Source organism: Humulus lupulus, chromosome 3 (assembly GCF_963169125.1).
Source record: "Humulus lupulus chromosome 3, drHumLupu1.1, whole genome shotgun sequence".
Taxonomy (NCBI): domain Eukaryota; kingdom Viridiplantae; phylum Streptophyta; class Magnoliopsida; order Rosales; family Cannabaceae; genus Humulus; species Humulus lupulus.
This window is the reverse complement of record NC_084795.1, coordinates 19736142-19754189: the sequence shown is the minus strand read 5'-3', so window position 1 is coordinate 19754189 and position 18048 is coordinate 19736142. Positions and strand designations below refer to the sequence as shown.

General features: G+C 37.4%; 1 non-coding gene across 1 annotated transcript; it reads right to left on the bottom strand.

The window, feature by feature from the left end:
- Positions 1–10386: 10386 nt before the first annotated feature.
- LOC133827869 (small nucleolar RNA R71) lies at positions 10387–10493 on the bottom strand. Its single transcript, XR_009890517.1, has one exon. It is a non-coding gene; the product is annotated as a small nucleolar RNA R71 (small nucleolar RNA).
- Between the last annotated feature and the right edge of the window lie 7555 nt (positions 10494–18048).

Here is an 18048-nt window from a genome sequence, read left to right as displayed (position 1 = left end):
TATATTTGCTAGGTGTGTGCCTTATGATTTGATGACATGTTATTACTGATCATGAGCATATTAAGTTTTCTTGCTGGGCATCGGCTCACGGGTGCTATGTGGTCCAGGTAAAGGCAAAAGAAAGTTGGATCATCCTTGAGTTGGAGAGCTTAGGTGACGATGTGTACATAAGAGGCTGCTCGACTGCCACAGCCGAGGATTGAAAGAGGAACTAGGGTTAAACCGTGTTTTGCCGCTTAAATCGGCTGGTTGTAAATATTTTCTTGTAATAGACTTTTAAATTATATTTTTGGGATCCCAATGTATACAGTAAACGTTCTAATGAAACGTTATATCTTAACCGAAATTTTTAATCTCTAAACCGCTTATCATACTTAGTTACACGATTTTGGCCAAATGACTCGATTAGCGAGTTTAGCACTGTTTATAATGCACTCAGTAATGGTCTCTGGAGTTGGGGCATTACATGCAGAAATGAGACTCTGTGGAGTCAAAGAGTCAATACAGTAACCGTACTTATTCAAAAAATTTAATTTAATGTAAAGAATAGAATTAGAAGTATTATGCCTAACAAGATTCAATTGATAAATAGAGATTGGTTTGAGAAATTGTAATAGAGTTTTGGCATGCCTTTAAAAATTGTGTTGTTTAGTTTGTAAATTGGAAGTTCAAGCTATACACGGATCTGATTTACCCAAAAAAAAAAAAAAAAAGCTTAAAATAAGAGTTGTAACTTAAAACCAAGTATTAGAAATTTAAAACATTTTGTTTTAGATAGTATTCATCAGTCACTTTGAAGAACTATTAATTCACTTATCCTTTTAAATGGGCTTCGATTATCATTGGCATATTAAATTAATACTAGTGGATGGTATTATTACTATATGTATTTCTTTCTAATAATTGCCATGCCGTCATTATGAGGGCAAGAAAAACACGTAGTGGTGCTTTACTAGTTGTAGAAGAGTGTAGTGGATTGTACTGCTCAACAAGGGCCACCGAAAATGTCTTTTATTAGTTGGAGAAATGCTAAGGAATATTCACATCACATCAAAGTGACAATATTATATTACACCGTATAATTATTGGTGTAATTTAATATTGTAAATTATATTATTTAATTTAATAACAAATGTTTAGTATTTTTAGTTAATCGTGAGGAGTCACATCTGTAATGTTAGATACCTTAAGATATCAAATAATAAAAAATAATAATAACCTATGCATGAGTACTGGTACTGGTAGTAGTAGCAAGAGTCTGATTAATAACGAGTACTATTTATGGTATAATTCCACTAATGAAACTATATACATTAGTATATAGACTTTTTACGCCTAGTTGTCGCTGATTACTTTTTCGGTGCATCCGATTGAAATGATTTCATTTAATTAATTGTTTGGGTAGCTTTCTTTTCTTTCCTTTTCTTTTCACATGTATATATACACACACATCGACACTTTAAGAACATAAATTTCTATATTGAAAAAAACCCACGTACGTATTAATACATGATATACATATATAGTTCTATTCATAGCAAAATAAACATAAACGAAGAAATACTTGAGTTGGTATCTAATAAATTGTTCTTGTTTGAACTAGCTGATCGATTTCCAATGGCCTTGAGTTTGGGCATACTTGCGTTACTATGTCTAAGTCATTCGGCATTTGGGACCTCTTCTCTCACAAATTCTTCCAGTTACTCTTCATCTAATATCGTCATTAATTTTCGATGCCCGGTCATTTATTATTAGTCAATCTTTCAGTCTCATCTATTGATGATCTTTTAGTTACACTCATTAAAGTGTAACGTAAAACTTTCTATCATAAAAAAATAATAATACAATTACAATAAATTAAAAATATTAAAGTTTTTTATCATAAATATTTCTTAAAGATAACAGTCAAAAAAACAGTGGTCTAACGAGTACACTAAAATGTAATGTTAGAAACTTTTGTTGTAAAAGAATTATTAAAAATAAAAGTGCAACAAAATTTAAAATTATATTAGAAACTTAATTTGACCACAAATAGTCATATATATTCTACATGCGCAATTGATAGACTACACACTTCTAAACAGTTGTGAAACAGTGAAAATGATTCATACTATACGTGCCTATTAGGAAAACATTTGAATTTATTATTTATTGCCTTAAATTACAAATGGTTGGGGATTAGCACCTGCACAACACAGTTAATACATGGCACAAAGAATAACAACAAAGAAAAACAAGTAATTAATAGAAACAAATTAATCAAACACAAAGAAAAGAACACCATGGAATACTCTTGGTTCGGATACAACTAGTGTAGTTGATCCTACATACAAGGCTAGCAGCAATGCCTAAGTCAAATCTACTATATCAGAAAATATCACACCCTCCATGTTCTCAAGATTACAACAACACACATCCAACTTGTCTTGAAATAATCTCAAACTTGAGTATTACAATAGAGTTCTTGCTCTTAGCGAAAACTCTCAGAAATTTAATAGCTCTAGGATGATTATGCCTAAACTATATATAGGTGAAAAGTTACTTTTCATGCTTATAAATTAAAGAATATGATTCTAGCAAGTGAACATAAAATCAGTACTGGAAAGTAAAGAACACAAGTAGATTTTTACAAGGTTCTGATAAAAATCAGCTACTCTTTGGGTCACAAAGACCAGGGCGAAACACTTCCACTATAATAAACTTTGTTCTTTACAAATTACAAAATCAACATGCCAATTTGCTAAAAAACAAACTGAAACTCATAGCAAGATTTGCAATTACCCTAAGTTGAGTATCCCACTCAACTTTCTAGACTTCTAACTCCCTTAGAGGAATGGTTGAAATCCCTTCAGCACTAAGTGTCTGAAATCCCTTCAGAACTCCCAGAACAGATCCCTCTGTTCTTCACTTTGTAGAATCTGGAAACTTTAAACCCTAACAAAGAAACCTGCACCAAAAGGGTTAGAGAGAAAAATAACAAGAACAAACAAAAATTCTCTGCAACAATGAAAAATTAGCTCAGCTCTTAAGACCCAAAACCGACCAGTATTTATAAGCAGGTAAAAAAACTAACAGAAATCCCTAATAACAAACTAAACAGATTAGTTAATATCAAACTAAAAAAACAAATCCCACGTGGCAAATGAAACCACGAATATCTCCAGATGCAACCAAAACACACTCCAGATGCATCGGGGATAATTTGCCAAATAATAACACCTATAGTAAAACATGGTTATTACAATCTCTGTAATGCCCCGGATTCCCTATTATGGTTAACGACCGGGTTAGTAGGCCGGGAGGGCCATAATTGTTTAATTATGCCATTGAATGTGTTTATGCATGTTTATGAGAATTATATTATAATATAATGTTAATTGTATGCATGTTGGTGATATATGTTGAGACCACATTATGATGTGGGTTTGTTCGAGCTATTCGACATGAGACGATCGTAGAATATTGATTAGCGGTTTAGTCACAACGGGATTAAGTGTCGGGACTTGGGTTGAGTCTCGGGGTGATTTTGATGATTAGAGCGTTACCGGGAGATAAAGGGTAACGGGATGTGAATTATTGGTGTTTGAGATTATTGAGAATAGCGGGAATTGGAGAGTGTTAATTATGATTAACGGGATAGGAGGGAAGTACCAAATTTGCCCTTGGGAGCCTTTAGAAAGTATTAAATGACCTAGAGGTAAAATGGACATTTCACCCCTAGGATAGATATAACTCTTGATGGCTGAAGAAAATGATGGAAAAACAGAGTATACTTTAGAGTTCTCCCGTACCTTCTTCTCCTCACTGTTCTTTGTGGTTTTTGAACCAATTTTGAGGATTCAAGCTTGGGAAGCAAGCCTTGGGAGTTTGGGAGTGTGTTCCACCATTGAAGACCATCATAAGCCGAGCTTTGGGTAAGTTTCTAACCATGGTTTTCTCTGGTTTGCTCTGTTTTGGTTTTGTTTTGCAGCTGAGTTTATTAGGGTGAACTCGTGGTTTTGTTGGGAGTTTTGGCTAGGGCTCCCATGCTTGTGATGTTTGGGGTGTGTTGGGATGGTTTTTGGGTTTATTTGGCATCAAGAATAGGCTTTGGAAGCTTGGAAATCGAGTTAGAATCGAAGAAGTTGAAGAAGGACGGTTCAGGGGTGTTTGGGCCTGGAGGTAGCGCTACAGCGCCCACCCTAGGGCGCTATAGCGCTCCTCAGGCGGCTTTTTGGTGCTTGGGAGGTTCTGTGTAGAGCGCTATGGCGCTAGGGGTTGAGCCCTGTAGCGCTACCCTGTTCCTTCCAAACCCCGTTTTGAGTGTTTTTAAGGGTTTTTGACTTGGGGTTTCAATCCTTAAGGCCCTGGATCGAATCTACTCACCGTGTGGGCATGTTTCGAGGTCCCGAGGGTGGTGCTTAGGTTAAGATCCTATTATTGTGGATTCTCATTAATGGGGGTTATAATTGGTTGTGATTAGGTAACCGCTAATGAACTAAGAGATCGATCGTTCTCAGGAGTCGTCTTTATCGTACTTCCCACTCGAACCTGAGGTAAGAAGACAGTGTATGGATACAGTTGCACCCTGTACAGGTATATGACATGCATGGTTTGATATTGAGGCACGTTGGTTGATATATGTGAACGTGGATTGCATATTAAGTGCTAATTAATGCTGAATACCTGTTTATGACACTGACTAGTCAGGGACCGACTCTAAAGTCGATGATCACGCATTGAATGGCTCTATGGCGTTAATGCGGGACCGACCCTAAGGTCGAAGAGCTTATAAGCGCTTGCCTGGTCTACAACCAGATGATTATAGCCAAGGTATATGACCCCGGTGACCGTTTGTCACGTGGCTAAGGGACGTTGTCCATAGCTTCGACTCTAGAGTCGTGAGGAAGGTTATGTTGGTGACTAATCACCATGCACCTGTCCAGGTCAAACATATGAAAGAATCACTTAACCGTTAAGCCCTGGTGACCCTATCGTCACATGGCTAGAGGGAGCGATGCTCGATATTGTGACTTCTGGTTATTGTCACCTATTTAATGGACTGATAGTCCTGAATGGTTATTATGATCGTTGTTGATATTATATCATGTTTTATTGTGTTTTCTTGCTGGGCCTTGGCTCATGGGTGCTACGTGGTGCAGGTAAAGGGAAGGAAAAGCTTAACCAACCCTGAGTGGAGAGCTTGGGCGATGTTGTGTACATACAGGGCCGCTTGACCGCCACGGTCAAGGAGTTCTCAAAGGGACTAGGGGTTTACCCTATTTTTGCCGCTTAGGCCGACGGGGATTGTAAATTTGGAACTGTAGTGACTCTTTTGTATTACAAACCACTTGTAAATATTTTGAAAGGCTCATGAGCAGTTTGTTTACTTAATGAAATGTACCATTTCCTTTTTATTGGTTCTTCACCTTAACCTGATATTAACACTTAGATCACGTTTTTAACCAAAGGACTCGGGTAGCGGGTCAAATTTTTGGTTCACCGTTCACCGTAACTGTTCTGGGGTAACCAGGGCGTTACAATCTCCCCCTTGGAAAATTATGATCAATGACTAAAACTTAAAAAAATAGTAGCCAATGTCAGAAGTAACCCAACAGAAACAACGATAAGAAAGTAAAACACAATTGTTCAACAACGCTTCTAGAAGAAAAAGAAACAACAAAAACAAAACTGAAATAACAAGAGTCATAAAAATAACAAGGAAATGACAACAACAAAAAATAATTTCTCCCCCTTAGTGATCATAATCAAGAACTATTTTTCTTCAGGCATTGTCTGTTCTTCATAGTGGCCCTTGGTGGAGTGACAGAAGCATCTGGGGACGACTGAGGTTGCTCCCCCTGAATATTAGACTCCCCGTGAGTGTTGGTAAGAGGGGACTTGTAGCTTGATAAATATCGTTAGGAACAGTACCGAGAATAGATGGAAAGACTTGTTTCGCAGATCGAACTAGAGATCATTGTGAACAAGAGTCGATTGAGAAACTTTGGACAACTCCCCCTCAACTCAAGCATAAGAAACAGCAGCAACAACATTAGCAGATTGAATCTCAGCCTCATCTTGTGGAGGGGCAAACTTTTTGTGAAAAGGAGGTGTTGGAACACTAATCGAAGGCGAAACATCAACTGAATGAACAATTGAAATCATCATAGCTTTGACCTTCATATCTTCTGTATACATTGATTTTCCATAATCATGAAATCTTGAAACTGAGCAGACATCTGAGCCATAGTATCATAAAAAGAGGCATGCGAACTATTTGGAGTAATGCCTTTTAACTCTGGATATTTTGGAACTGGAGGAATGGGAGGCACAAAAGGCTTTGAAGCCACTAGCTTGAATGACTTGTCAACAATAGACACATGAACAAAAGTATCTTGAGGATTGATCACAGGATTGCCACACAAAGCCAGATGATGCACCAGACACAGAAAAGGAAAAAATAGGTATGTCCCTATTTTGTGTTTGTTTATTTTGTGTTTTTAGGACTTCCAAGACATTTGGGTGAAAAATAATGAATTTGGGATGTTTTACAAGCAATGGTTAAGCTCGGAATTACAAGTCTAAAAATTCACACTTGATTTTGATAATTTTCCAATGCTCTTTTGAAAATATTTCCATAGCTTTTTGAATCGTCCAATTCCGAGCTATATCAAGGAAGTTATGGTTAAAATTTTCTCTGTGGATGTAGCTGACGAAACACGAAAAAATAAAGAAAAATGCATGCATGTTGAAAATTGTCAATGACCATGGCCTGAGGGACAGAATGTAGTGGCCGCGATCAGAAATGTTTAGGTCGCGGTCGAAGCCCGATTTTCTGAAAATACGTATTTCAGTGGCTGCGGCCGCTTAGAAACACTGGTCGCAGCCGATGATCAATTTTTTCTTTAATTTTTTAATTTTAAATGTATTTTTGAAAGGACTATTAAAGGGTTAGGGTTAACTTTTATAATAACTTTGGATTGCGAATTTTAGAGGCTAGAACAGCAGAGGAGAAAAGACATCATCATCTACATTCTTCAATCTAGTTTTTCTTTCTTCTCAAAATTGCTTTATTTTCATTGAATATTTATGTTTATGAATATGAATGTGATTATGGATTAGTTTTATTTGTAGTTGAGGGTTATTTCAAAACCCTAGACATGAGATCTTGAATGCAATCATAAATTTTGTTTCTTTTATTCCCTTATATTAAATTGTTTCTACTTTTCTAATTTAATGCTATGAATATTGTGAGATCTTGCTAGGTGGTCAACTAATTAGGGTTTTTCATTATTCTACTATCATCTTAGGATTTCTATTCACCTAATAGTTTAGGATTCTAAGTAGAGTGATAAAATGCAATTAGGGTATTGTGACGGGTATCTTGATTGTGATCAAAAATAGAACTTAGGTTAAATGAATTGCATGCTTAATGAATTTGTTGCCTAGAATAATCTTTTTTCCATAGAGTTCAATGCTTTTACTAGGTTAAATAGATCACATGTTTAATAGATTTATTGCTTGGTATAAAAGATTAATTAAGGGCACTTAGCATTAATTAATTGTAATAGGGAAACTAGATAATTGACTGCTTAAGTGTTATCTGCAGGGTTAATAGCTTAATTGGGAATAGAGAATATTATTTTTCATTGTTGATAGATTGATTGTCGAAGGTGGGGAGTAATTCTTGACTATTTCTTTAATATTTCTTTATCCTTAGTTATTTAATCTTTAATCATCATTTTTTTTTTTATGTTTTCAGTTTTAAAACTAGACCTCATATCTAATTTATGTTTAGTTCTTATTTTGAATAATAATTTGATCATAGTCCTCATGGGTTTGACCCCTATTTACCACTATACTGAAGTAGCTGGTATAAGTGATTGATAAAATAAATATTTAACTTTGATACGGCATACGAAAACCGTCAAATTTTTGGCGCCGTTATCGGGGACTATTGTAATTTTTTTTATTCAATCTAATTAACTACATACTAACTAGTTTAAACTTTTAATTGCATGTGTATATGTTTGGCAACGAAACTCAAGAAGGACTACAAGCCATAAAGCAATATATTGAGACATCTTTGTCTCACTCTTCAAGGACTATCACTGACAATCCACTCTTTCAACCTTCAAAGAAAATCCATCCAGTACAAATACCATTACCATTTGACGAAGCATCTGAGTCTGACATATCAGTTAAATCTCAGATGGTTCAGGAAAGGACATTGAAAAGAGTTGGAGGCGTTGAATCTAGACCATCAACCTCTATGTATTTGTTAGGACTAGTTTTGGTATGTTTTTATGGCGTGTTTTAAGATACAAATTTAGTCTTTTATTTGGTTTTGTGCGATATTATGTCGGTGATTATTGTGTTTTCAGGATTAAGTGTGGTTATTAAGGAAATAGCTTGAAATTGGAAGAAAAGCGCTTAATTCTTGAAGAAATGATGTTAAACGGGCTAAGGAATGGAAACTAGGCGAAACCAAGGGTGGAATTGATGATTTGGTGAAAAATTGGAATTAGAGCCGCATCTCTATGGTGTAGAGCCGCAGCCCTAAGAGTTTCAGAGAAGAAGAAAAGAATATGCCTGAATTAGAGCTGCAGCTCTATCAGACAGAGTTGAGGCTCTATTAAAATCAGAATTAGAGCTGCAGCTCTATCAGACAGCGCTGTAGTGCTACAAAATCCAGAGACGAAATCTAGATCGCAAAATGCACTATAGCCGCGCCGGTCCGTACGGAAGCCAAATTTAGGGCATTTTTCAAGGGCAATTTTGTCATTTCGCACATAATTAATTAGGGATTATAAAAGCTCTCTTAATGATGTTTTTAAAGGGATATTAGCCCTAGGAGAGGGCTGGAGGCACATTGTGGAGGATTGCAAGTGGAATCAAAGAATTCATCACAGTTTTCTTCTTTTCTACTTTGAATTTTTGTATTTTGGATGCTTTTTAATTCTTCTATGGTTATTATGAATTTTGTCATGAACTAAACTATTTTTCTAGGGTGTTAATGGATTCTCCTGAAACTTTATATTGAATTAATGCAAGTTTTATGATTTCTATTCTATCTTGTGATCTATTCGAATTTATGCTTAATGCTTGTGATTGACTGGCCATCTATTACATGATTTATATGATTTTGATTCGAAATCTGAGAAGTGATAATTGATTATGCTATAATTGAATAGACATAGATTTCATTATAGGACGAGAGTACCTATTTGTTATGTGTAGCTTTAGGGTTGTCTTGCTTAATGCCTGTCTTATGTTCATTTATCACAGAGATGTAGAAAATTTACATAAGGTTGAGACTTGTATATCCTAGTAAGAATATAAGTTACTTTTGTTGATCTGTTATCACGAGAGAGAATTGAATAGTATAATTTGTGTTACTAAAATATAAAGTGGATGGTAGATGAAGTTAATTTCCCTAGTTCATTTAATTATTGAATTCTATTTCTTTTGCTATTCTTTTATTCCTGCAATTACGTTCTTATTTCAATAGTTTTACTTAATTCTTATGATCAAATTATTGTTAACCAAATAGAATATTAGGATTAATGATTGGTACTTGGTAACAGTCCTTGTGGGTTCGACCTTTCTTACATTATATTACTTGTTAAACGAACACGTATACTTGCATGTAAAAAATCTGTAACAAGTTTTTGGCGCCGATGTCGAGGACTGTTTTTAATAATATCAAGAAATTAATTCTTTTTCTAATTTGGTTGCTTTTCCTTTATACTGTTCTCTTTTGTTTTTCTTTTGCAATTTGTGATTTCAGGTATTCACATAGTTTATGCAACGACAGGGGTCTGAATCAAGGGTGCTTGTTGATCCTAAAATTGAGAAAAACTGTAGAAGAAATCGGGAACAGAAAAGGTTAGAAAGAATGGCTCAGAACTGAGGTAATAGAGGGGTTGAAAACATTGCCCATGACAACGCTGAGAATATTAATGATGGGATAGCAGCGGGTAATGTTGGAGGAGCAGGAGTTGCTGAACAAGTTGCACCAGTTCAGCAACCAATAGAACAAAGTTTGAGGGACTATGTGCTACCTACTGTAACGGGGGCACAGTCATGCATTAGTCCTCTAGCGGTTGAGGCTAATAATTTTGAAATTAAGCCTGCTATTTTGCAAATGGTACAATCATCAATTCATTTTTGGGGATCACCAACGGAAGACCCAAACTTACATTTGGCTAATTTCCTAGAGCTCTACGCCACATTTAAGATGAATTGAGTGACAAATGATGCAATGAGGTTGAGACTATTCCCATTTTCATTGAGGGACCGAGCAAAGAGTTGGCTTATTTCCCTAGAAGCCAATTCTATCACAACATGGGAGGAGCTCACTCATAAATTTTTGGCAAAAATTTTCCACCATCGCTGTTTGCAAGGTATAGAGGTGAAATCAACAATTTTCACCAAAAAGATGGTGAGTCGTTGTATGATGCATGGGAGAGGTTTAAGGAGTTGCTGAGAAAATGTCCCCACCATGGAATTGAGAAATGGATGTTAGTCCATATTTTTTATAATGGTTTGTGCAGTACTACTTGCACAATCACTGATGCAGCGTCTGGAGGAGTGTTTATGAGTAAGAGCGCTAATGAGGCTTATGATTTGTTGGAGGAGATGGCAATTATAGAGTCCAAGAACTTTACTTAGCTAGTTAGATAGTAGTAGTAATAGTAATAGCTAGTAGTAGTTATAGTATGTTTATTACTGTCGATTTTGGTTCAAGTCGGGACTTAGTTGAACACTTGTAGCAACACTTTTAGATTGTATAAGTTTAACCTATAGTTTAAGAATATTAATTATAACATAATGTTTGATTAATATAGCTGATTATGGAGATGACATTTATTATACTATAAGGTTTAGATAGACCCAATAAGATAATGACACTTGTCATGTGCATGTTTATTGAGAAATTAAGTATTTTTGAGGAATAGTTTATTAAGAGAAATATTTGAAAATCCCAGAGTCTGCCAGCAGCTTTGAAATCATTATAGGACTCAGTCAAAGTTGTTTAATCAATTAAAATTAGGCTGAAAAAGTGCAATTACGTGTATAATATTTCAGAGTATGTCGATATATCGCCACTCGGGGAATACGAAAAATACGTAACTTTGCACGACCATTTCGACGAGCCTCAGGAATATCAGCCCAGGCGATATATCGCCTAGCATGGGTGATATATCGGCTCTAGGGCATGATTTTTGAACAATTTTGAAACCGAGCTCATTTTATTCCATAACCTCTTGATAAGTCCAGAATCTTTTTGACCGAGTCTTAAGCCTCTGCTGAACGAATATTCAAATGATTTTCAATTAAAAATTCATTATTTTTATTCAAGTTAAAAGAAGATCTTTTCATTCTTGAACTCTATAAATAGGACATAGTACCCAGCCATTTCTTTCATTCATCAAGCTGAGTTCAGAGCCTTCAAGCTGCTAGGTTTACTTTAGAGTGTTAAACACTTGGGTTGAGGTTATAAGCTTTATCATTCTAAGCTTATTAAACACTTGGGAAGTAAGGATAATAGTGTGTAGTTCGGTTATAGTGCATTCAAGGTATTCTTATTTCTAGTTCCTTTATGTATGGATTCATTAGTTTTTATAGTTTTTCTCTACTCAATTCCTAACTCGCTGTTTTCATTTGTTAGGCATCTAAATTTTTTGAACTTGAGGTCTCTTGTCGGTAAGTATCTTCTCGGTGGTTTTAGTTCATTTCTTTTCTTCTTTTCTTTTAGAAATACTCGCCTTCTCATTAATGGTTTTTAGGAGTGTTCCAAAATCTCGTCCTTGTTCTCACATCCCGATTTTTGGTAAGGAAAATAGGATAGTATTATATGCTTATATGATTATGCTATAGTATGTTTTTATATGTTATGATTATGCTATAGTATGTTTTTATATGTTATATGTTTTGGGGCTTATAGTTACTTAAATAGCAAACCCCAACACTTTTATGTTTTTGGGGCTTATAGTTGCTTAGTTAGCAAACCTCATTATTTTGAGGCTTATAGTTGCTTAGTTAGCAAACCCCAATAGTTACCATGTACATGGATTAGAATTATGATATATGTTTATAGTATATGTTATATGTTTATAGCTTATGTTTATGTATATGTTTCATGCTTGTAGTAGATTTTCCTTGCTGTGCATTAGGCTCATTCCTTTGTTTTATATGTGCAGGAAAATAGTAATGGTGGCGGAAAGATTTTGGCGGCTTAGGATTGTATATTGAGGGAGAATGGATTCGGTGGACTGCACGAACGATTCAAAGATGAAGTTGTTTAAGTCTTTTAATTATGATTTCTATGTATTTCCGCACTTGATTTTGTAACCAATTTCTTTAAGATTTAAGTCATGTTTTACTTAATTTTCAAACAATGGGATCCCATATCATGTTCTGAATTTTATGTATTTTAACCTTTGTTTTACAATTTTAATGAAGTTATGATTATTTCATATGTATGTTTTCTTAAAGATTAGTGTCTATGTATATTAGTTATTAATGGTCCAAAGTCTAGAATTAATTGGGTCGTTACAGTTGGTATCAGAGCAACGGTTCATTCGCATGAATTTCTCCTCGATACACAAACTCAAAGCTCCGAATCTAACTGCCAAGTAAGTGTTTAAGTTATAGTTATTATGTTTATATGTATAGCTAACAAGTTTAGTCTTTATGATTTCAGTTAAGAATGAATGGAGCATTAACTTATGAGGATATCCGAGTCATTAAGGCTTTAAAAAGAATTAGAGAACCTCGAAACACCGTAGGAGTGCTAGAAAGAATCACTCGACGGCTACTTTTGTTCCATAGGGAGATAGGTCACCTCCAAGAATCTAAGCAGATCATGACGAGATCCATGGAGCAATACGTTTTAGTAATCAGACTCTTTAGAGATTATCCTATTGTGATTGCAGCCTTAGAAGAAATTTGGGAGACGATAGATAATGAAGATGAATTGTCGGTAGCTATGAGATATTACTTTCTCATACTTAGGTTCACTTCAAAAATGGAATTTCAGTTTACAAATGAACAAAAACATAGAATTTTTACGAATCTTCCTCGAGGGCATTTTGAGGCACAAGACAATGATGACTACGAAGAGATAGATGACGATATGCTAGATGAAGGATCGGATGTAGAAGATCCTGATTTTTAGAATAGACTAGTTTCACTGTTTATTTTAATTTATTATTCGTTTTCTTTTATGATTGTAAATAATGAAAACTTTCTTTTCCAAATTAATATCATGGTTATTTTGTTATCATGTATGAGTTTTATTTTCTTTTGCAATCATAATAAATAATAAATTTAATAAATAATGACTAAGTTCAGTGAGGGTGAATACAAATCAATGAACCAAGTTTCTATATTAAGAGTTAGGGGGCCATAGTAGTGGGAACGATTTTACTGATCCCAACCCTCCCTCAATATGGTTAACTTTGGGACAAAGATGAGTTTCGAGCCTGAGAATTAAGTCATCTAGAATGATTAGAAACAGACTTAGAAAATAATAAAGATGGCTTATTTTTCTAAGTATAGAAACCCACTCTAATAATAAAGAAGACTTATATAATTTTCATAAGAAGTCATAATTAATAGGTCCAAGTTATGTTTGTTTAGATTAAGTTTTTCCTTAGAGCCTATTAGGGTAAAAGTTCTAACATGTTTTTCTCAACTATTAGAACTCTATTGAAGATGTCGCTCCGAAGGTCTGCTTGCACCAATGGAAATGCCTCCAACGTTGCTCCGGTGAACAATGAAGCCCTTCCAGTTCGCAGAAGGGGAGTGCGTGCTACTGCCAGCCGCAATGCACCGCCGCCGGTTGAAAACACTGCGGAGATCGCCAGACTGTGACAACAAGTTGAGGAGTTATTACAGCAACAGCAACAACAAGCTCAGCCTCAGACTTAGCCTCTGCCTCCGCCGCAACCACAGCCACAGAAAATGGCCTCGGTACCCCAACAAGTTGGTCCATATGGGGGATGGGCAGTGGCGAACTATGCGCCCTATCCAGTTCTGCACATGGAGCCAGTTTATGAACGGTTCCGTAAGCAACACGCTCTGAACTTTCAAGGGACTACAGACCCTTCTAGGCAAAAGAGTGGCTAAGAAACATGGAGCCAATCTTGACACACATGAATCTAGGCAACGCGGACCTCATATCATGTGTTTCGTCTCTGCTCAAGAAGGATGTCAGGATATGGTGGGACTTAGTTCAGCAAATGCATGATGTTGCCACCATGACTTGGACCCGATTTTTGGAGCTATTCCACAAAAAGTACTATAATTCGATTGTCATCGCCTCAAGAGTCGAGGAGTTCGCTGGCCTGAAGCAAGGGAATTTATCAGTGGCAGAGTATGCTCGACAGTTTGACCGATTAGCTAAGTTCGCACCAGAAATGGTTCCAACTGACTATCTGAGGGTGTCTAAGTTCGTTAGAGGACTTCAACTGAAGATCGAGCTAGGGGCCAGAGAACACTACCTATGCCGATGTTCTAGAAACGGCTATAGAAGTAGAAAGGTTGCAGGCTAATGTTAGTAAAGAAGAAGCCAGTAAGCCTAAGCCTAGATAGCAGGGTCAACCTCAGACAAGTCGGAACAACAACCACAACAACAACAACAATCAGTCCAGCAACAATAACAACGCTCAGAAAAGAATGTATCCTGACAATAAGCAGTCCGATAGCGATAAAAGGGCACGAACAAACAATGGAAGCAGTAGGTCAGGCTTTGAAGAGTACCCGCAGTGTACTAAGTGACAGAAGAAACATCCTGGTGAATGCCGGGCAAACACCAAGGAATGTTACAACTATGGTCAAGAAGGACACTGAAAGAAAGAATGTCCTCAGCTCAAGACAGAAGGGAAAAAGGAAGATAAGATGGTTCCTGCTAGGGTATTTTCCTTAACCCAAGGAGAGGCTGACGCTAGCAATAAGGTGGTCACAGGTCAGGTTTCTATCCTCAATAAAATATGTTATGTATTATTTGATTCGGGAGCCACTCATTCGTATATCTCGTTAAGAATGATAGAAAACTAGACAAACCTTGTGAAAGATTTAGAACTACGTTTCTAACCGAGTTTCCTTTGGGCAAAGTAGCTCTATCATCACAGATAGTACGAGGCATACCGATCAAGATTGAGGACATAGAATCAGAAGGAGACCTGATCGAACTAGAGATCAAGGACTTCGACGTGATACTAGGCATGGACTGGCTAGCACGGCATGGCACAACCATCGACTGCAAATGCAAGAAAGTGACGTTCGAGACTCCTGACGGCCAGAGACTATGCTTCATGGGACAAGTTTCAGCATTACGCACACTGCTAGTATCATCTCTCAAAGCTCAAAGGGTGATAGAAAAAGGATTTCAAGCATTCTTATCCAGCAACACAGATGTAGTAAAGGAAACACCGCTTAAGGTTGGAGACGTCCGCATTGTACGAGAATTCCCAGAAGTATTTCCCGATGACTTACCAGGATTGCCACCGACTCGGGAAATTGACTTCACGATCGAATTAGTACCGGGCACCAAGCCTATCTCCAAGGCACCATACCGGATGGCACCTACAGAACTCAAAGAGTTAAAGACACAGCTACAAGAACTCCGAGACTTGGGTTTCATCAGACCGAGCCATTCGCCATGGGGAGCATCGGTTCTATTTCTGAAGAAGAAGGATGGAAGCATGTGTATGTGCATAGACTACCGAGAACTGAATAAGGTAACGATTTTAAGAATAAGTACCCGCTACCCCGGATTGACGACTTGTTTGATCAACTCCGAGGTGCGACCGTATTTTCAAAGATTGATTTACGGTCCAGGTACCATCAGCTCAAGGTGCGGGGAAAGGATATTCCTAAGACAACTTTTAGAACTCGGTATGGGCATTACGAGTTCTTAGTTATGTCTTTCGGTCTTACCAATGCTCATGCCGCATTTATGGACTTAATGAATAGAGTCTTCAAGGACTACTTGGATAAATTCGTCGTAGTGTTCATCGATGACATCTTAGTATACTCCAAGGACGAAGTCGAGCATGAGGAACATTTGAGGTTTATTTTGTCACGATTAAAGGATCATCAACTCTACGCCAACTTCAAGAAATGTGAGTTTTGGCTTTCGCAAGTGGCATTCCTCGGGCACATTATATCCAAGGACGGAGTTGCTATAGACCCATCTAAGGTAGAGGTTGTGAAGGATTGGCCAAGACCAAAGAACGCATCCAAAGTAAGGAGCTTTCTGGGATTAGCAGGTTATTATCGGAGGTTCATAGAAGGCTTTTCTAAGATAGCCACTCCGCTCACCAACCTGACCCGAAAACAGCAAACATTCAACTGGAATTATAGATGTGAAGAAAGCTTCCAGTTGCTTAAGGACAAGCTGTGATCAGCATCAGTACTCTGTGTACCGACACCCAATGACAAGTTTTTAGTCTACTGCGATGCGTCGAAGCAAGGGTTGGGTTGCATGCTGATGCAAAATGACAAGGTGATAGCCTACGCCTCATGGCAGCTGAAGGAGTACGAACAACGTTATCCAACTCATGATATGGAGTTGGCAGCTGTGGTCTTTGCGTTGAAAATATGGCACCATTATCTTTACGGAGAACGGTGCGAGATTTATATGGACCACAAAAGTTTGAAGTACTTCTTCACTCAGAAGGAGCTTAACATGAGACAGCACAGGTGGTTAGAGCTAGTGAAAGATTATGACTGCGAAATACTATACCACCCGGGAAAGTCAAATGTAGTTGCCGATGCGCCAAGTAGGAAGAGCTATGGAAGTTTAGCAGCACTAGTCGGAATAGAAAAGTCGATACAGCAGGAGCTGATCAATGCCGGAATAGAAGTATTTGTTGGCAAGCTGGCTAACTTGTCTATCCAGTCAAATCTGCTAGAAGATATACGGATTGGGCAAGGGCATGATGACACACTCGTAGCAAACATGGATGCAGTTAGAGAAGGCAAGGCCACATATTTCTCAATATCTGGTCAAGGGTTATTGAGATATAAGGATCGGGTATGCGTGCCAAATGATCAAAGGATTAAGATGACGATTCTAGAAGAAGCGCACAGTACCCTGTACTCAGTTCACCCAGGGTCGACGAAGATGACACACAACATCAAGGCAATGTATTGGTGGTCAGGGATGAAGAAGGACATAGTGAAATTTGTGTCTAAGTGTCTAGTATGCCAGCAAGTGACAGCAGAACATCAGTGGCCTGCAGGCTTATTGCAACCACTTCGCGTACCAGAATGGAAGTGGGACGATATAGCCATGGATTTCGTGACAGGTTTGCCACAAACAAGTAAGCAACATTATTCAACTTGGGTAATAATAGATAGACTAACCAAGTCAGCTCATTTCCTGCCTGTTAAGACCTCATACACAGCAGATCAATACGCAGACATCTATGTCCAAGAGATAGTACGGTTGCATGGAATCCCCAAGACAATAGTTTTGGATAGAGGGTCGGTGTTTACATCGAGATTTCGGGGAAGTTTACAGCAAGTCATGGGTACTAAGTTAAGTCTTAGTACAACATTTCATCCTCAGACATACGATCAGTTCGAGCGTACGATACAAATTTTAGAGGATATGCTACGCACTTGTGTACTTGATTTCGGTGGATCATGGAATAAGTACTTACCGCTGATAGAGTTCTCCTACAACAATAGCTACCAGTCAACGATCGGGATGGCACCTTATGAATTACTTTATGGAAGAAGGTGTCGATCATCGCTACATTGGGACGAGGTAGGAGAAAGGCCGCTTCTCGGTCCCGAAGCTGTTAGAAAAGCTCAAGAAGCAGTAGTGTTGATTAGACAGCGTATGCTTGCTGCTCAAAGCCGTCAGAAAAGCTATGCAGATGCCAAGCGACGCGATGTGGAATTCAAAGTTGAAGATCAAGTCTTCCTAAAGATATCTCCTATGAAAGGCGTAAAGCGGTTTGGGAAGAAAGGCAAGCTTAGTCCCCGGTCTATAGGTCCTTTTGAGATATTGGACAAAGTGGGAGCAGTTGCGTATAGATTAGCCCT